General features: G+C 42.5%; 1 long non-coding RNA gene across 4 annotated transcripts; it reads left to right on the plus strand.

The window, feature by feature from the left end:
- The first annotated feature begins 1,384 nt into the window (after positions 1-1,384).
- On the plus strand, positions 1,385-9,056 carry LOC123061147 (uncharacterized). 4 transcript variants are annotated; one of them, XR_006428564.1, is made up of 7 exons: positions 1,385-1,831; positions 3,152-3,511; positions 3,832-3,928; positions 4,346-7,293; positions 7,381-7,443; positions 8,041-8,142; positions 8,369-9,056. It is a non-coding gene; the product is annotated as an uncharacterized lncRNA (long non-coding RNA). The 4 variants fall into 4 exon arrangements; XR_006428563.1 differs by having other exon boundaries at positions 1,388-1,831; positions 3,832-5,876; positions 6,798-7,293; XR_006428562.1 differs by having other exon boundaries at positions 1,397-1,590; positions 1,672-1,831; positions 3,832-7,293.
- Positions 9,057-19,613: the final 10,557 nt, after the last annotated feature.

A 19,613-nucleotide genomic window follows, 5' to 3' on the forward strand; every position in this document is an offset into this window, starting at 1 on the left:
AAATTCCCAAGCTTAGTTGTTCAAATATGATTGTGATATGATATGATACTGATATTAGTTAACAGACACATTTAATTGGTTAGCTAAAGGTCCCACTGGAGTTTCCAAATGCATGTCGCGACATATAGAGAGACAAAAGAATTGCATTTCTTTGTCACTTGTTGACTGTACTTTATTTTCCATACCAAATCTTAGTTGTTATTTTAAAGCAAACATCGGTTGCTAACTACCCTTTGCGCGGTTTGCAACTTCAGATCTGTCATCCCACTGCCACAGTAAACACTATACTCATCATGCTTACGGTTTCCCCATTTTATGATGACCACGGTCAGCCTACGTGGTTCGTGTCATAATAGCACTGCTCCACCATCGAGCTAAACAAGCTTAGTTGTAGAAATTCAAATATGATATTATGCTGATATTAGTAAAACTGAGAGATGTTTAATTGATCAGCTAAACGTTCCTACTTTAGTTTCAAAACTAGTGGGTGTACCTGCGCATTTGCGCAACTAGGTTTTGATATAATTATATTGCAATGAATGATTTGCATTTATCATACTTTGGTTTAATCATTTTATTATTTCATTGACATTGTACGAAATTTTACTATTATTGAATAACAAACTCCTACATACTTTTAGTTCATTTCCGTGTGTGTGTTTTGGTTATTATCATATATACTTTTTAGTTTTTTCATCCATTTTAGGCATTTCCTATTGTTCCATTACATGGCCATAATCCATTATAGAGAAATTGAATTGTGTAAAATAGACTCACTGTTGTAACTAAATATAAAATCTCTTTACACATTTTATTTATGCATATAGACTATTTTTGTATAATAGAGAATTTTGACTGACCATCGATTGATGCTCTTTTTCTCTTGATTCAAACTTCGATTATGTTTATTGTACAATATTATTTATACAACATATTCCTAACAATTTTGACTTGTTACGTTCATCTACACAATCATATTTGTTTTTGACTTATTTGTCCACTATATGATTTGTATCCATTTGAAAATCTTTACTAAAAAAATGCCTTGTCAGCTAGGTTTGTATATATATTATATTTAAAAAATGCCATTGGTCTAGCATTTCACCCTTTTTTTAATGTCATAAACGTCTCTGTAGCTAATGTTTTAATTTTTCTTTTGGTTATATGTAGTATTTTTAACATCCTTCCGCCAATGTGGTTTCACATGTAATAGTGAATTTTGCAGTTTTGCCACGCGTAGTATTTCTCACTTGTTTTTTTTCTTTTTCACAGAAGGTATTTCTCAATTATAGGTCAAAGTACGTGATATTTGTCCATCCATCAGAGCAAAATATGTACATCTAATATTCCTGCCATAGCAAAAAGTAGGAAAAGGCTATTGTTTTCCCCAAATCACGCCGACAACAAAATCCCCTTTCTTTACTGTACTGTTGTCTTTACGCGGTTGAGATTTGGGTAGGGTGGGCAGGGGAGATCCGAGCAGGACGCATCGTGCTGCTCGACATCTTCATCGCCGGTGCGGCCGGGGCGATGGTGCTGCAGGTTGGTGGTGTGGAGGAGGCAGTGACTGACCTGACGAAGGGTGCACATGTTCGCAGATTTCCCAGCGATTTGGTGTGTGCCGATCTTCCAAGCCATTCTGACCGAGGAGGGGACCGGGTGTTTAAGCAGCTGTTCTTGCTCCGGCCACCAGCGAGATCGCATCTCGTCGTCGCTGATCAGGAAAGGCGGATGCCGGTCGCCTGGGAGGTCACAGGTGCTGGCAGAGAGCTTTGGCGTTGCGTAGAATGGCCTCTCGTTCCTTGTCGCTTAGGTTGATGAAGAACGACAGGTATGAATCCCTCTGCACGCTCCCATTCTCCTCTTGCTTCGCATCATTTGTAGTACTTCATAATGTGACTTGCTTAGTTTGTGTATGTACAGTCTTATTCATGTATGGATTATATGTGGGATCTACACTATATAACTATTTGATCTGCCATTGATTTCCCTTTCATTGTGTAGGGAATTGAACTTGCATCTTTTTTCATGTTCACATTGTACTGATCCTTAATTTATCATCTCTTCAGCATTTCCTTAGCAATATATAGATCTTTATACAGCCAACATTATATCCAATATATTACCGTGTGACACTAATTTCATATATTATAGTTGATAATGTTTCTGCAGTTGTTAACATCTATATGCATTAAAGCAGCTGGTAATATTAATTTGCATTGGCATCTACTATTGTAACACATGATTCAATATAGTTAGAAAAATCCAATTTCTAATCATTCAATAGATAAAATGTAACCCTCATTTCTTGTCTAGAAAATAATTGTAAATCCAATCTACAAAGTGCTTTTGTATTAAAGCTTCCTCACCTTATTTTTCACTGGACGTTAGTTATTTCTACCAGACATTGTATGTAAAAATCATGAGTTGGTTCTCATATGCATTTACTTGAGAAATAAAAGAAGTTAAAATATCTCCTTGTATACTATATTCTTTGCACTATTTTCGCCTGGGCACTTCATGTCGTCAGTTAACACCTTTAATCCTTCTCTGTTTGTGACTCAAATCATTTCTCCTCTTGCTTGGCAGTGTATGTACGTTATAAGTTGATTTATTTAATTCACTTGTAAAATTTGTTCAGAGGTAATGTGATGATTTTAAACTTCAATTTCTGAAGTGTCTAACTTTTACAATGAAGCACTATGTACTTGTAATTATAATTTAGGAAATTTCCTCGTACATAATTGTTGTTTTCATGTATAGATTATTCAGAGAATGTGGATTATAGACTTATTATTTCACTTGCCATTGATCTCCCTTTCGATTCTTTAGGGGTTAGAATCGAGAACTTACATTATTGTCTTTGTCATTATTTTTCTTTGTAGAGGCGCATCTAACCCAACTTAAAAATATTGTTTCTACCACACTTCCATAGGATGCAGGACAAATAAATGAAGAAAATTAGGAACACAGTATTAATCTTATAGAGGATTAGATGCGCCTTTACTTTCTTAACTTTGTTGTTCAATGACAACATCTTAAGCCTATCACCAGGCACAACTTACTGTATAGTTTTCTGTGACAATGCTGATATTATTATTTTGAGCTTGAATCTGGACATATTTGGTGTATAATCTTTGGGTTTGTCCAGATTTCCCATCCAATGAGTGGTGAGAGATCTCATGGAGGATGGAGTATCGGTTCATGGATTTCATGGACAAAATTGTTCTACTGGGTCAAGCTATTGGTGCCAGGGCATCAATGCCAAGGTGGCATAGGACAGAAAATAATTGTTGACCAAGGCAAGCTAATGGAGAATAACTGGATCCTAAGGCACTGTACATATGGTGGACTACTGTTATGGTCTATTAGAGGTGTGGGGGTAACAGAGGCAGATTCATATGAGGAGATAGCAAAATAAATGAATAGTACCAAGATGTGAGCAACATGTTTGGCCAACCACTGTGTTGTTGCCCTCCTCATCGTCGGTGTTGTTGGACTTCTACCACATGTAAGTGTTGATGATAAGCATCATTCTAATGAACATTATGGCTTATAGTTCCTACATAGCAATGTAAAGTGGTTTTATTTGTTGTTACCTTGTCTTAGCAAGAAGGTTTTAACTTGTTAATTGTAAAAAAACATGTGTCGATTGAGATACAATGGTTGAATTTTTACATGTGTTGCAGCTAGTACGTATAATATTGAACATATATTCATGGTTTTGTTAAACTGAAAAGGTTGTATGAGTCATGGAAGTTTTAGTACCCAGAACAATATCTTCGTTTCGCCTACTTTATCTTCGAGCTCACCACTTGTATTCTTCCTTAGGGTGGCAGTAACAATGGATATTATTTTACCGCGCCCAAGATCCGAGTATTCATCTTCATGCCTTCCTAATTGTTTGTACTGCTGGACTTTTACCACTGTAAGTGTTATTGCTCTGTATCCTTCCTAATCCAAATCATCTTTGTGCTCCTTCCTAAGATTTCTATATTACTCGTACTATAATATTGGAATTTTTCTCATGGTACGCTTGAATAGAAAATGCAGCATGATAGTAGAACTGTTACCAAGAACATAGAACTCCCAAAAGTGTATGTCTAACTGTATTTCAAATCAATACAATATGACATGCTTTTCATAGTGTTAATGTCTCCTTATATTGGTTGATCTGAAGAAAGTATTGAGTCTATTCTAGACTAAGGACATAATGCTATTGCAGCATAATAAGTTTTCTTCTTATCCTAGTAGATGTCAAGTACACTTACTGTATATATCTTGGTAAGTAAAATATGTTGCCCTATTATTTATCTGATAAGCTACCGATGCACTAATTTTATAGATAACTTCCTCGCTCTCCTAGGCTTCTGTTTCCGTACATCATCTTCATCTTCAAGCCTTGTATTGTTTCGGCTGACATCTTTTCCCTTGCTTTCTGGCAAACATGCTCCGTGCATTCTCCTCTGATTCATCTGGTATTACAACATATCCCGGTCTTCTTTTCTTGTCATCGTGGAACTCACGTGACGATGATGTTATTTTGTCTTGATGCCCATCTTTGTTTATTTTAGTCCCATTACTATCGTGTGGTTCCTATTTCATTGGCACCAGACACATTGTAATTTGGTAGTTGAAACATTATTATTCTATGACTGCAAAATAAATATAAATTTAAAATCAAACACATTTATAAAAATCTAGAAGTGTCTACAGTGGAAAAATCAATCACCATTTTATCGGTGCATGTTCTGCGTCTACCTTTCATGTTTTAAGACAGTGTCCACCTCATCATCCATCAATTTCAATGCAATATATGTAAGATGAATTAGTTAGGGAATTCTAGACACAATACTTAATTTTTGAAGAAAAAAAGTTAAATGCACCTTTACCTCAGCTTTATCATTCAAGTAGAGCATCTCAAGCCTATCATTGGGCACAAATGTTCTTTTTACTACATAATTTTCTGTGCCAAAGATGATATTACATCCATTCAACTTGGCATTTCATTTCCCATCGAATGATCTCAGCAAGTTAGAGATAGATGTATTAAGCAATCTTGGAGTGTCCTTTTCAAATAAAGTGCAGCTTGTAGTAGTTTTATGCTCACTAATTTGGAGTCGAATACAATACCTACCACACCATTGATGTTAGCGAATCATAAATATTATATAATACTCCAGTTATTTCTGAACTATAAACATACCTGATCATTGTTTTTCTTTTTCTGCCTGTTCCTATAGTGTATCCTTCATAGAAACTCAAAGTAATAATCTGGGTAAACCTCTGGAGATCCTTTTCCCTCCTGTATGTTTGCTTTGTATGAAAAATATATTTCACTTACATTGCTCATTGGCGGTATTTTTATGGATTCCACAACCTTGAAACTTTGAATCCATAAATAGATTGCTCTTTGATATGAAAGATAGCATGAATTGTTTGGCCCTATGAATAATGAGATATACTTAGTATTTTTCATTGAGAAGATAGAACAATTTAAAAAATAGCTATTATAGGTCAAATACAAATAAGTGATGCTATAACTTAATTATAGTAATGTACATGAAAATAGGTTGTTCTTAAAGAAGTTGTCAAAACTTTTTGAGATGGAAATATCCAAACACACATGGTTGTCCTAGTTTTTTTGGCGTGTGTTTGGATTGAGGCTTTGCTCTGTTGGGCGTCGCAGCATTGGGAGTGCAGATTGGATGCTTCAGTACCTGCAATCCATCGTGGGTGCATATTGTACGCTTCAGCACCTTCAATTTGCCGACGTGACGGACGCATATTGAATGCTTAATGCTATCATGCTGGCTAGCAATGGCTACGTGTGTGTGTTTATGCTGCTTGGGGGCTGGTCGTCGCATATGATACGTGTATGTGTTCTTGTCCAATTGAAGTTGTGTGTTTGCTAGAAATCAATCACGACATGCAAATCAATTAGGCAATGCATGAATATGTATCCGTTTGTTTCTCTTGTATATGAGGCATGTAGACATGACCAAAGTCGGTCGACTGGGTATGTTCATGTGTTTTATGTTCACATATTCGTACGTGTCATGGTTGGCTTTTTTAATCAACCGTAGTTTTTGTACCAACCGTAGTTGTATGTAACCGTTCAACATGACACCATAAAAGCTCAATACTACCGGTACATATATTTTATGATGTTACGTAAAAACACATAAATCTTAGTCGTTGTTATTGTAATCTAATGGCGTAAAGAATATTAGCATATGTGGAAGAACGTGATGGCTTATTTGACTCTTGCTTTAAGTATATACTAGATGCATGTGAGCCACATATGGAGAGACTGAAAGGAATAGTATTTCTCTGTGCGCTCTGGTTCATTATAGGTGGGCAACCGACATTGTATAGAAAAACTTGTAATATCTTCAATCTGCTTGCTCTTCTGCTTTTCTTTAGGATGATCCTCTTCTCTTTTTTAATAAGTATGTTCCTTGTTGGGAAGAGTAGCAGAGACATTTGCGGTCGACTGGTCAGGTGGAGTTGTTCTTCCTTAGTATATTTTGAATCTGTTAGGTCAGGTTGATTTGTTCTTCTTTACTATATGTTGAAGCTGTCATCTATGAAGTATCATCACTTCTGGAGCTCTCATATTTTGAGTAGTAGGCTACATTATATTAATGCACACACCAAATTACATCATGCATGATATCTCTCGGAAGAATTGCAGAGATAACACAAAGGGGTTTACAGGGAGACAGTATTGGATTAGAATCACTTCTGCATTACAAAGATAATCTCACTTGTTTTTATGTTTTCATGCATGTCAGGTATTGAACATTATCAAAATGAATATGAGAATGGGCGCACGAGAGGAATATTGTGGAACAATCCACTGGCTAACGAACTTGGCATGGTGGAGGATGGCCTATCTTATTCACCCATCAAGAAGCTTGCTTTATCTTGGCAAGGTTGTATTGGTTGCACATATTTTGTATCTGACCTCTCGCATTACTTCTATTACACCATTTGCTTAGTTTAAGCATCATATATGAGTATATGCCATACCTATCCATTTTTGTACCTATTCCATATGTCGTCATATTGTGTTTTTCCAGTCAAATTGTTCTTTCTAATAGATGTCTAAAAAGAAGAGGGTGAGTGCAGATCCTCAAGGAGTACAAACTAGGTATTTGGAAAAAGGTAGTGATACATGTTAAATCAGATAGATCAGCAGCCACAGAAAACACAGTCCCAACTGTACCACACTTCACCCCTATTCCACTGGCCAAACCCCTATTAGAACTGCTAAGAGCCCAGCGTCAGGTATTGTCTATGATATAAATTCAAAATTTGAACTCCTAAATTTTTGCATGTGCCTTACCTTCTCTCTTGTATAAAAACCAATTTCAGATGAATCTCCTTGCTCAAAGGATCATAGGATCTCACAACAATACTGGACACTTCATTGCTCTTGTCAGTACCTCTTGACCTTTGTCAGCATACTTACACTCATTGCTGTTTGATTATGTAGCATCACAATAAATGTTTGCTTCTTTATCCTCCTTTTGCTTAAAATTATAAGATCTATATTTACTCTTAGATAAATGTAGAATTAACACAATGGTTATGAAGTTTTGGATTGCTCATGTAAGTACCTGTTGTCATGTACTCCTTCTGTATTGAATTAATTGTTGATCAATTGGATGTATTTAGAACTTAATAGTACTAGATACATCCATTTGAGCGACAAGTAATAACATACGGTGGTGGTATTACTGTACTTGCATCGCGAGGTAGTTGATTGTCTAGCATTACTCTGCGTCTTATCTGCCCTGCCCTCCACTTTATCTAAATTATCATATCTACATTTACTCTTACCAAAATGTTGAATAAAACCAATGCCATTGCACATGTTGATGTCTGCATTCCTCTTGCCAGTACCTTTTGCCTTGTAACGATGTACTTAATTAATTGCTATTTGATTATGTATCATCAGTCTGCACCTGAGCTTCATTATCCTCTATTTCTTCCAATAATATTTGATCTATATTTACTCTTTGCAAAATGTAGAATAATGGCAACGCTTATAACGAAGTTTCTTTGAGGAATGTATTGAATTATCCTTCCATCAACATGGAGAAGGGCTTTGTCCAGCCCGTGTTAACATATAATGTAAGTTTATCCTTCTCAAGCCTTCAAACTTTGTTCTAGTATAGATTTGGATAGGCATCATTTCCTCCACTACTGTTTACTTTGCTGTTTACATCTGATTGGATGTTTGCAACAGCTACCAGTTTTAAATTGTAGTTGTAAAAACATGTTCCTTATGCAGAACAAATCCATTTATTTGCTTATATAATTGTGAAACATGTTACGTGTTTCATTGTTTCTCTTTCAGAGTCGTATCTTTTATGCCTGGCAGAACTTTGGGGAAGATAGTGAGCCAAACCATCTTGATGAGAGCGAGATGACCCCAAGGTCTTGTCTTGATGAAGACAGTGAGTTGAAGCTACTCACCAGCAGCTATGAGACAACCTCTGTACAGTCACCACCTCAATCAGTTCAACTTCTTCTGTCTCAACTTAAAGCGGAAAGGCTTGCTTTAACTCAACTCTGACTTGAAGTCAAACATGCAATGAAGATCTTGGGGGACTACCTTGCGTAATATGGTGCTATAGAGCTAGGGATGGAGCATCTAAGGTTGACACAACTAAGGTCTCATCATCTTGTTAGGCTGCTTGCGGAGCCCATCCTAACCAGGCCTAGTGCCTTCTGAAGTGCTCTCAGTTTTGTATATTCTTTTGTCGGCGCGTTTATATGCACTGGTGGCAACCTTTGATGCCCAGTGTATGTAATTCGTGGTCACGTTGCATTTTATTATCACCGATAGCAAACTTTGATTTCCAGTGGATGTAATATGCCGTAATTTCATTATTGTATAGTCTAGGTTTATTTTTGGTCGTTATGTTGTAATTTAGGCGGAAGGTTCAGTGGATCTCAGTGTTGTCGGTCTTCAGACTGGCCCATTACTCATATGGGCCAAAACGTGGGCCTATAATCATCTTGGGTCATTAGTAGGTCTAAAACTATAGTAGTTTCCCGCCTTTAACAAGCCGAGTAAAGTTCTAGCCAGCTAGGCCAGAGAATACGATGGGCTTTTAACAAGCTAAAACCTAGATTGGGCTAGCGTTGAGCCAAAAAATTCACAGTCTAATACAGGCCAAAACTGCCTAAGGCCCATGTTTGGCCCAAATAGGACGAGCACTTAACAGGCCAAAATATATCTCGGGCCTGTTTCGCCCAATAAAATTATGGGCTTTAAGCAGGCCAGTATCCACGCGGGCCATAGGCCCAAAAGTGTCACGGGCCATTATAAGATGGGCTTTAAGCAGGCCGGATTCGACACGGGCAGTAATTAGGCCCAACTGTTACACTAGCCATTAACGGGCCATGTCAGGACCCCGATTCTAAGTCACACCGATCTAGCCTGTAACACCTCATATCACTTTGCGGCCTCACGCACGGTATCCCTACGGGTGTCGCCTTACCATGGCCCGGTATCATTTGCGCCTTTTGGCTCACGTATATGATAGTATCGCTAGCATCCATATGACAGAGAACCCGGGCCGACATGACTAGTCGTGAACCCAAAGTGGCACTAACTTACAGGGACATGCATACATGAAACAACATCTAGCATGTCGGTCAGCAGCGTGTGAATCAGGGTTGTAGCAACTGGGCTAACAGGACTCCGGGAATCCGGGCTGTAGCAGGCTAGCAGGACTCCGGAAGTCACCGCGTGACATTTCCTCGAAAGGACAGACATAGGAACGATGTGAATCACACGCCAGCCAGTCTAAGTGTTCCGGAGCAGTAATGCTAGGCTAGCAGGACTCTGGTGAACCGGGCTGTACCAGACTACCATGGCTCAGTGGAAGCACTAGGCTACATTTCCCCATAAGAGAGGCTACCCAGGATAAACAACTAGGTTGTCGGATCCCACACATAGCAATACACGTCACACGTACACATAACATGCAAGTATGTGCTGTACAACACGGCATCACAACATAACTCAAACTCATATAGATAAAGGCCTAGAAGAGCCACATAGCACTAATACAAACAGAGGTCTCATGACCCATCATTCAGAGCATACAAGCAACGGAAGCATTACATGTCTGAGTATAGACAACTACAAAAGAAAAGGCTGAGAAGCCTGACTATCTACAAGTCCCTCCCAAGGGTACAAGATCGTAGCTGAGGTAACAAGCTACTCGTCGAAGTCCAAGCGGTACTACTAGTGAGACAGATGTCTCACCTGCAAAACATAAATAAAGCAAACGTGAGTACAAAGGTACTCAGCAAGGCTTACATCAGATCCTATCATACATGCATTTGTATCAAGAAGGTAATGTGGGGTTTAGTTGCAGCAAGCCAGCTTTGACTCAGTGGCTATCCTGTTCTACGACTACGAGTAACTTCTTTGAGGTAAGAGAGCGCACACGAGTCCACTAAACACCACATCAATACACTACTATGGATTCATTCCCGTCTCCCTACGAGAAGGCCATCCATAACACTCACACTTGTCTAGAGCATTTTAGAGTATCCACTTTAAGTTGTCTATGTACCACGTAAGCATCCAAGAAGTCCATAACCGAGGACACGGCTATTCGAATGGATCATGATAACCCTGCAGGGGTGTACTTCTTCACACATGCTCTCACCACTTATCACCATGTACACGTCATGTATCTCGGCAACCTTCAAGCGGAAGCCTGGCAAGGGTGTCGGCCACGACCTGACTAACCACACAAGACTCTAGTTCAGGTTTATCGCCTATTTGGGTTCCATCCGCAAGGAGATCCGGCTGGGGTTTCACTCACGGCCCCAAACGATGTGTATACGGTTCCCAAGCCCACCATCCGGGTGCCACTCGGTACACCGGGCCACGGTGGCTAGTCTGTCACAAGTCCACCCTGCCGGGTGCCACTCGGTAGAACAATAGCACTACCTACAAACACCAGAAACTAGTTGCAACTCCTGGACAGAGATCAAGTTGATTAATAAGTCGAGAGGGGCACTTAAGTATTCCAATGTGTGGTAGTAGCTAGTCATTGGACGACATACACAGAACTCAGTGCTTAAGGACAGTTCTAGTGAGACAACCCACCATGTACTTCTACATGGCCTCTCACCGCTACCTTTACCAAATCGTGTTCACACGCTTAACTCTCAGCACCAGAACATATCGTAACACTCCAATTCGTTCCCGATGAATCAGACCTGACACAACTCTAAGCAATAGCAGGCATGGCATGGTAGGAACACAACATGGCTCAATCAACTCCAACACATGCTAGTGGGTTTTAACTATTTACTGTGGCAATGACAGGTCATGCAGAGGAATGGGTTCAACTACTGCAGCATAAAGTACCAGTTGAATCGTTGTTGTCCTAATGCAATAAATAAGATCAGGAGTGAGAGAGTAGGATTGTATCGGAATGAAAAAGGGGGTTTGCTTGCCTGGTAGATCAACAGGGGGCACTGCTCCATAGACAGGTACTCTGGATCGGTCTCCAGAGCAGGACCTATCGAGAAGGAACGGTGTCGACAATCAATACACAATCATATGAAAAAAATATGATGCATGAACATGGCATGAATATGTGATTTGCTTTGAGCTAATGCATTTAGCATTCAACTTGGAAGAGGTCCATTTGAACCAAAGGTTCAAATGCAACTCTAATTTAAGTCCCTTTAAATGCCATAAGTGTGTTTTCATATATACAACATGTATAGGTTGGTTTGTCATGCATGAAAATGGTACAGATGGATAGATTGAATTTTTTTGATAATTTTTCATATATAACTTATTTTAATCTGAGCTACGGTTGAATTTATATGAATTTTTGAAGTTTAGCTAATTTTTGGATTTTCCTGATTTAATTTAATACCAAAAAATGAATAACTGTGTCAGCATGACAGTGCCATGACGTCAGCGAGTCAACCACGGCTGAACAGGTCAAACCTGACGTGTGGGGTCCACACGTCAGTGACTCAGTTAGTTAACAGGTTTTTTTTACTAATCTAACTACAATTAGTGGCGCTGGGGCCCACTATCAGTGTCTCAAGGTTAACTAAGTGGTGATTAGCTTAAGTTAATCACCTGGCAGGTCGGGCCTGCACGTCGGGCCGGCGAGGTTAACGCCGGCGACCTCTGGACGCGGCGGCGTCCGCGTTACAAGCCACGGGGGCGGCGACTAAGGGCACCGGGGCGTAGCCCGGGCTCTCTCGCATCCAACGGAGCAGGTAGGAGGAGCTGGGGTGGCCGGAGCTCGTCGAAGCGAAGCTCAAGGCGATGGCCGGCGCGCGGGTTCAATCGGGATCGAGCTACGGGGCACGTCAGGGGCTACGGAGTGCCTCGACGGCCTCCTGGCATCACCAGGAGCACGATGACGCGCGTGGTTGCGAGCTGCAGCGGCTAGCGTGACGGCGGCGACACGGACGGTGACGAAGAGCTACGACCATGGCGGGGAACGAAGCTACAGCGAGCGGCAAGCCACGGGGTTAGGGGCAGGATGTGCAGGAACTCATGTTGGTTCGGAAGGCGTGCCCAGCGGCTCGGGGGAGGCTCTGGAGTCAACGGAGCGGCACCGACGATCTCGGGTGGCCGGAGGTGAAGAAGACAGTGGTGACGGCTCCGCGGGGCGTCCTCGGTTGCTTGGCTCGTCGAGGACGTAGAGGATGTCACGGCGGAGCTTGCAGACACGGAGAGAGGGCGAGGGGGAGGCGGTGGCTGCGGCTACGGTGAACGATGGCGACGGCAGCGCTCAGTCATTCACGGGAGAGAGCGAGGGAGAGGAGGGGAGGCCACGAGAGAGAGAGAGAGAGAGAGAGAGAGAGAGAGAGAGAGAGAGGTGCGGGGCGACGCGTGGCGTCTTCCAGGGCGTCCAGGGCGACGGGGGAGTGAGGCAGACATGCAGGAGGTGGTCGGACGCGTGCGTGCACGCCGCGGGCACACACCCCTGTCCTCCTGGCGAGAGGAGAGGGACGACTGGTAGGGGCCAGTTGGCTGGGCCGGCACAGAGCCAGGGCAGCAAGTGGCCCAGGTAAGTCCAGGTAAGGTTTTCCCCCTTTTTTTTGTTTTCTATTTCTGTAATTTGTTTTCTGATTTAGTAAAACACTAAATCAATTTATTTTCTTCTGAAATTTATTGTAGGAGCTAGTTGAAATATTCCAGAGCCCCTCACATAAAAATCAGAATTATTGGACATATATAAATAAATATAACATATATATATCCAATGCAAATAATTATTGCATTAATTCCAAATGGACAAAATAAATATTTATGAGCTCCTGAAAATATTTCTTTGAATTTTACCTCTGACAAATATTTTCAGAGAGCAACATGAACATTTTCTTGGACCTTTTTGGAGCAACTTTCATCTGGGTTATTTCCAGAAATGATTTCTAAGGGTTTCACAAATCCCCAATTCAAATTTAAAATAAATTTAAACATGATGCACACATGACTAGCTAGTCTATGTCATACCAGAACTAGGGATGTGATAACTCGCCCCCACTCGAAAGAATCTTGTCCCGAGATTCAGGAGTCGGCGGAAAGAAAGCGGGGTACTCAAGTCGAAGACGATCTTCTCGCTCCCAGGTAGCTTCTCTCTCGGAATGATGAGACCACTGAACCTTGAGAAACTTGATGTTATGACGTCGAGTGACACGCTCTTCTTGATCAAGGATGCAAATAGGGTACTCTCGATATGTGAGGTTATCCTGGAGATCAAGCGTTTCGTGGTCCACTCCGCGGATGGGATCCGAGAAGCAACGCCTGAGTTGAGAGACGTGGAAGACATCATGTACTCGGGAAAGATGTGGGGGTAGTTCCAACTGGTAGGCAACCTCTCCTCGTTTAGAGAGAATGCGAAAAGGACCAATGTAACGAGGAGCCAACTTGCCCTTGATACCGAAACGATGGGTACCCTTCAAAGGAGTAACCCGAAGGTAAGCCTTGTCGCCAACTTCATAAGCCACATCCTTATGACAGCGGTCATACCGGCTCTTTTGATGAGATTGGGCAGATTTCAAATTCTCACGAATGACGCGGACTTGTTCTTCTGCCTCCTGGATCATATCTGGTCCAAAGAATTGTCTTTCACCGGTTTCTGACCAGTTCAAAGGTGTTCGACATCTTCGTCCATACAGAATCTCAAAAGGAGCTTTCTTGAGGCTGGATTGGTAGCTATTGTTATAAGCAAACTCGGCGAAGGGAAGACACTTCTCCCAATCCATACCTAATGAGATAACACAAGCTCTAAGCATGTCTTCGAGAATTTGGTTGACCCATTCCACCTGACCACTTGATTGAGGGTGGAAAGCGGTACTGAAGGAAAGATGGGTGCCCATGGAAGTTTGGAAACTCTCCCAGAAATGAGAAGTGAAAAGACTACCACGGTCTGAATTGATCTCTAGTGGAACACCATGAAGTGACACTATTCGAGAAATATATAAGTCAGCGAGCTGACTAGTGGTGATATTCTCTCGAACAGGTAGGAAGTGAGCCACTTTGGAAAGATGATCAATGACTATGGAGATAGCATTATTCCCTTTCTTGGTCCTGGGAAAGCCGATGATGAAGTCCATACCAACTTTATCCCATTTCCACTCAGGAATAGCTAGAGGCTGAAGGGTGCCAGCAGGTCTTTGATGCTCTGCCTTAACACGACGACAAACGTCACAGTTAGCAATGAACTCAGTAATTTCCCTCTTCATCCTAGTCCACCAGAACCTCTGGCGCGGGTCCTGATACATCTTAGTACTACCGGGATGAATCGTGAGAGGAGATTCATGAGCCTCCTTAAGAATCAGTTGTCATAGATGTTGATTCTTGGGAACCACCAAGCGATTCTCAAAGAAAACAACACCTCGATCATCTATAGAGAAACTACCACCAACTCCCTTCTTAATGTTCCTCTTAATGCAGATAACACCCTTATCAAACTTCTGGACAATAATGATCTGATCCTCAAGGGTAGGTTTCGCCACCAAGGTATAAAGGAATCCGTGAGGAGCAATGTGAAGGTTAAGCTTACAGAATTCCTCATGGAGAAGTGGTTGGCCCTGCTGCAACATGAGATTGTTGCAATAGGACTTACGACTTAGCGCATCAGCCATGACATTGGCCTTACCGGGAGTGTAAGTGATCCCTAAGTCGTAATCTGAGATCAACTCCAACCAACGTCTTTGTCTAAGGTTCAAATCTGGTTGGGTGAAGATATACTTGAGACTCTGGTGATCGGTGTAAATCTCGCAACGCTTACCAAGGAGGTAATGTCGCCAGGTCTTAAGTGCATAGATGACGGCTACAAGCTCTAGATCATGTGTAGGATAATTCTCCTCATGTGGATGCAAGTGTCGAGATGCATAGGCAATCACATGGCGATCTTGCATAAGAATGCAACCTAGTCCCTGTCGTGAGGCGTCGCAGTAGATAACAAAGTCTTTAGTAAAATCCAGTGGCACAAGTATGGGAGCGGAGGTCAGGCGTCTTTTCAGTTCCTGAAAACTGTGCTCACACTGTGGGGACCACTCAAACTTTTTATCTTTCTTGAGAAGTTACGTGAGAGGTTTGACCACTTCGGAGAAGTTCTCAACGAAGCGGCGACAATAACTGGCTAGGCCAAGAAAACTCCTAACTTTCTTAAATGTTTTAGGCGGAGTCCAATCAAGAACGGCCTGAACTCTCTCAGGATTGACAACAATGCCCTTACCAGAGATTACGTGGCCGAGATACGTCACTTCCGGCAACCAAAATTCGCACTTGGAGAACTTGGCATAAAGGCGATGCTCTCTGAGTTTTTCTAACACAAGTCTAAGATGTTCGGCATGCTCTTCCTCGTTCTTCGAGTAAATAAGGATATCATCGAGGTAAACCACGACGAACTTATCTAAGTACTCCATGAAGATCGAGTTCATCAAGCGGGAGAAAGTAGCTGGAGCATTGGTTAGACCAAAGGACATGACGGTGTACTCGTACTGGCCATAACGAGTGACAAAAGCTGTCTTAGGAATGTCCCCATTTCTGATCTTGATTTGGTGGTAGCCTAACCTCAAATCCATCTTGGAAAAGACTGAGGATCCAGCGAGCTGATCATACAGATCGTTGATCCTGGGGAGCGGATACTTGTTCTTTATCGTGACCAAATTAACGGGACGATAATCTACAACCATCCGGTCCGTACCATCCTTCTTCTTGACAAAGAGGACGGGGCAAGCCCAGGGAGAAGAACTAGGACAGATGAAACCCTTTGGCAAGGATTCATCGAGTTGTTTCTTAAGCTCAACTAGTTCTAAGGGTGCCATCTTGTAAGGTCTCCTAGAAATAGGGGCGGTTCCTGGGATAAGATCTATGACAAACTCTACATCTCTATCAGGTGGAATACCTGACAGTTCCTCTGGAAAGACATCCGGAAAGTCACAGACTACTGGGATATCTTCAAGGTCTGGAAGAGGGCTGGCATTAAGAGAATAGAGTTGACGCTTTGCAACTCTGGTGGAGACAGTGACTATCTTGCCAGATGGGTGTGTAAGCTAAACAGACCTGGTGAAACAATCAATCTTGGCATGATGAGCTGTCATCCAGTCCATACCCAGGATGATATTAATATCTGAAGACTTGAGGGCTACAAGTGATGCAAGGAATACAAGTCTGTCAACAAGGATTTCATTGCCATGGCTTATTCTGGTCGTTTGCCATCTAGACCCTGGAGTTTGGATTTCAAGCAGAGTGGGCATATCACAAAATGACATGTCATGCAAATGAGCATAGCCTTCAGAGATGAAGGAGTGAGATGCTCCGGTATCAAATAGAACCGAAGCTGGATGACAGTTGACAAGGAGTGTACCAAGAACGACATCCGGATCATCATGAGCGTCTTTAGCTGAGACGTGATGCACATGTCCACGTTCAGTGGGAGCTGACTTGACACTAATCATCTTGCGTGATGGCTTACCACGGCCAACAGACTTCTCAGGCTCGGGTGGAGCATAGTTGGTTTGAGAGCAGTCACGTGCATAGTGTCCTGGCTCTCCGCATGTGAAGCAAGTCCCTGAAGTAGGACATGGACCCGCATTGACAAGCGGTCTACCAATAGACCTGGGTGGAGCATGTAATTGAACTGGGTGCGGTGCCACACAAGAGGCCTCGGTGTATAACCGGGTGGAAGAGCGGAGTTCGGAACCCAAATCCGGCGCTTCTGCAAACTAGAACCGGAGGAAGAACCCAAATCACAGGTGTGCTTACGAGACTCCTCGTAAGTGAGTTGAGTTGTCTCCGCATTAATGGCCTTGTTCACAAGAGCCTGGAATGTATTGCAATGGTGCAAGTGGAGATCACGACCCAACTTGGGGTTGAGACCCTTCTGGAACCTAGCCTGTTTCTTGGCGTCTGTGGACACTTCTTCTGTAGCATAGCGGGCAAGGTTCTCAAACTCTCTACTGTAAGCATCAACATCCATCTTACCCTGGGTGAAACTACAGAACTTCTCTCTTGCGGTCAATGAGAGCTTGAGGAATGTGATTCTCGCGAAAAGCCTCAGTGAAATCTCTCCAGGTAGGAATCTGGCCAGCTGGAAGCATACCCTCATAGTTTTGCCACCAAAGACTAGCAGGACCTTCCAGGTGATATGCAGCGTAGGTGACCTTGTCACTTTCAGCTACGTTCGCAGAACGCAGCTTGTGAGTGATACTACGAAGCCAGTCATCTGCATCGAGTGCTTCAATGGAATGATGGAACGCAGGTGGTTTCAGGCCAATGAAGTCATGAATGGACGAGGACTCTTTGCACTGGGGTGCGGTGTTCTCCTCAATACGTGCTAACAAGCGGTTAGACTCATGCTTGTTCTTCTCCATCTCTAACATGAACTCTGCCAACGAAGGCTGCTCGGGAGGATCCTCATCCCTACCATCTCCGTGGTTCCGGCTACGAGCAACAGAACTTCGGTTAACTGACGACATCCTGAAGAACCAACCAAGGAAACAAGGATGATTCAGCGTCATCATAAGGATGTAGAATATAGTACAAGGAAAAAGTATCTCTCGAACTCCTAGGACAATTCAGGCAGCATAATGACAGTAAAATGCTCAAAATGAGACATCCTGCAAATGATGGGGTAGTACCATACTCAACATCATCACTCAAGGTTCTGTGATAGTACTAAACAGACTACACCGGAAGTACTCGAACTGGGATATGACTCTGATCAACCAATCCTAAGAGACTACAGAGTGGTAACACGTGATCCTGATAGGCGAAAGAGGAAGCCTAGTTCCTTAACCCCGTAGGAAAGATAGGATGACTCAGATCAGAAGGCATGAGGTATAAGGAGTAAAAAGAGCCTTACGTTCCCTTCCACAATCAATTCCCCTATATAGCTAAAGAATTTCTAGACTCAACTTCGACCAGGTTGGCTTGGTAATCCTACAGGCAGTCAGGCTCTGATACCAAAGCTGTCAGGACCCCTATTCTAAGTTACACCGATCTAGCCTGTAACACCTCATATCACTTTGCGGCCTCACGCACGGTATCCCCACAGGTGTCGCCTTACCATGGCCCGGGACCGTTTGTGCCTTTTGTCTCACGTATATGATAGTGTCGCTAGCATCCATATGACAGAGAACCCGGGCCGACATGACTAGTCGTGAACCCAAAGTGGCACTAACTTACGGGGACAGGCATACATGAAACAACATCGAGCATGTCGGTCAGCAGCGTGTGAATCTGGGCTGTAGCAACTGGGCTAACAGGACTCCGGGAATCCGGGATGTAGCAGGCTAGCAGGACTCCGGAAGTCACCGCATGACATTTCTCCGAAAGGACAGACAAAGGAACAATGTGAATCACACGCCGGCCAGTCTAAGTATTCCGGAGCAGTAGTGCTAGGCTAGTAGGACTCCGGTGAACCGGGCTGTAGCAGACTACCATGGCTCAGTGGAAGCACTAGACTACATTTCCCCATAAGAGAGGCTACCCAGGATAAACAACTAGGTTGTCGGATCCCACACATAGCAATACACGTCACACGTACACATAACATGCAAGTATGTGTTGTACAACATGGCATCACAACATAACTCAAACTCATATAGATAAAGGCCCAGAAGAGCCACATAGCACTAATACAAACAGAGGTCTCATGACCCATCATTCAGAGCATACAAGCAACGGAAGCATTACATGTCTGAGTACAGACAACTACAAAAGAAAAGGCTGAGAAGCCTGACTATCTACAAGTCCCTCCCAAGGGTACAAGATCGGAGCTGAGGTAATAGGTTACTCGTTGAAGTCCAAGCGCTACTACTAGTGAGACAGATGTCTCTCCCGCAAAACATAAATAAAGCAAACGTGAGTACAAAGGTACTCAGCAAGGCTTACATCAGATCCTATCATACATGCATTTGTATCAATAAGGTAATGTGGGGTTTAGTTGCAGCAAGCCAGCATTGACTCAGTGGCTATCCTGTTCTACGACTATGAGTAACTTCTTTGAGGTAAGAGAGCGCACACGAGTCCACTAAACACCACATCAGTACACTACTATGGATTCATTCCCATCTCCCTACGA

Source organism: Triticum aestivum, chromosome 3A (assembly GCF_018294505.1).
Source record: "Triticum aestivum cultivar Chinese Spring chromosome 3A, IWGSC CS RefSeq v2.1, whole genome shotgun sequence".
Taxonomy (NCBI): domain Eukaryota; kingdom Viridiplantae; phylum Streptophyta; class Magnoliopsida; order Poales; family Poaceae; genus Triticum; species Triticum aestivum.